Source organism: Octodon degus, unplaced genomic scaffold (assembly GCF_000260255.1).
Source record: "Octodon degus isolate 3935 unplaced genomic scaffold, OctDeg1.0 scaffold00073, whole genome shotgun sequence".
Lineage (NCBI taxonomy): Eukaryota > Metazoa > Chordata > Mammalia > Rodentia > Octodontidae > Octodon > Octodon degus.
In genome coordinates, this window is record NW_004524649.1 from 4,769,937 (window position 1) to 4,772,088 (window position 2,152).

The following is a 2,152-nucleotide window of genomic DNA, read 5'->3' on the forward strand; positions in this document are numbered from 1 at the left end:
GATTTAAAGCGCTTTAATTTCTACTTACACAATCAAATATCCTTGATTTTTTGAATCTCTTACTGGTCTTGTCTTCTGAATACCCTTTCTCATTCAGAGATTGAAGAAATATTTGCCACCACTCGCACATAGATTTTTACTTTTCTGGTATGTGGAGGAAGAGTTTGCTTATGTTTACCATGTTTGAATTGTGGTAACAATGTATGTAAGATAAAATTTTCCTTTCTAATCTTTTGTAAATGTACAGTTAGATGGCATTATATTCAAAATGTTGCGGCACCATTTCCAAAACTTTCTTGCTTCCCAAACAGAAACCCTGTGCCCGGGCAGGCATGCGTCCTCCTGTCCTCCAGCGCTGGCCACCTCGGGGCTTCCCTCTGTCCCTGCGAGCTGCCTTTGGCATCCGGCCGTGCAATCCCTGCCCCGCTGCGCTGGACTTTTTTTCATTCTGCCTGGTGTATGCAAGTTGTAACCACATTGTTTCTTTCTTTTCGAGAACTTGGGTTGATAGTTGGCTTTTACTTTTCGATCCTTGTGCACACTTCGATCAACAATAACGTACAGGTAACTGTTTAAGTCTCTGCTTTTAAGTTTTTTGGATACGCCCGGAAGTAGACCGGCGGGATCAGAGGCTAAATCTGCGCGCCTTTGTTCCTGGTAAGCGCCGCACTGTTCTCCACAGCGGGGACCGCTGCGCGCTCCCGCCCTTTGCTGACACTTGCTGCCCTTCAGCTCTTAGTGACAGCCCCCTGGTGGCCGTGAGGCGGAGGCGTCCGGCGGTCTCCATCGGCTTTTCCCTGATTGCTTGCAATACTGCCCTCCCCTTCCCACGTTTGCCTTTTACACTCTCACATCTTCCTTACGGAAATAACCTTTCAAACCCTTTGCCAGCTTTCCATTTGTTTTGTATTGCCATTTCTTTACTGCGTTTTTTATTTCTCTATTGAGACTTTTATTTCTTTGTGGAGTTTTAGAAGTTTTGAATCCTGGTTGTAAATTTCATTATCAGATAGGTAATTTGCAAATATTCCTCCCACCGTGTGGACTTCGTTCTGTCCGTCAATAGTGTCTGCGTCCGGGGACACTCCAGCGGGGCCAGGTGCCCATGTCCAGGAGGGCTGGTGGTGTGGACGAAGCCCAACCTCAGTCTTTTGAACGCTTGATCTCCTACTTAGGGGATGAACAACTTTTTGTTCTATTTAGGCTTTCAACTGATTCAACAAGACCCACCCTTGTGGAAGGCAACCTGCTTTATTCTACCAATTAGAATGCCAATCTTGGCTGGGCAGAGAGGAGCTCAGAGGTCTAGGTTCCTGCCTGGCAAGCGCAAGGACCCGGGTTTAATCCCCAGTATCACATGTTGTGCCAGACCCAGAACCCCAGACAAGCCGAGCTGGTCCCAAAACTGGGTGTGGTGGTGCATGCTTGTAATCCCAGTGCTGGAGAGGCTGAGACAGGAGGATCACTATGAATCTGAGCTGTGTAGTGAGACCCTGTATCAAATAAATAAAATTTTTTAAAAATTGTTTTCAAAAATATCAATCTCATGTTTAAGAATCCATCTAGACATATCCAGAACAATATTTGACCAACTATATGGACACCTCATGACCCAACCATTTAGACACACAAAAAAAATAAAATATACTTATTTTGATATACCGAAGGTTAGCTTTCTATTTCTTCTTTCATTACCTGTGTTTTTGATATCATATCAAGGAAACCAGTACCAAAGCCAGTATCATCTTGAGCTTCCTCTATGCTGTCTTCTAAGTATCCTATAGTTTATGCTCTTCCACTTAGGTAATGTTTTGAACTAAATTTTTGTGTATGATGCAAGGTAAAGGTCCAACTGCATTCTTTGGCATGTGAATGTCCAATTTTCCAAGCACCACTGTTGAAAAACCATTCTTGTGTCTTGAATAGTCTTGGAAACCTTGTCAAAAGTTTGACCACATACGTGATGATTTATTTCTGGGCTTTCTTTTCTGTTGCATAGATGTAAGTATGCATGTATTTATGCCAGTACCACACGGTTTTCATTATTGTAGCTTTACAATCTATTTAGAAATGAAGAGATATGAGACCTTCAATTTTGTTCTTTTTCAAGACTACTTTGGCTATTCTGAAACCCTAGAAATTTAAATTACAT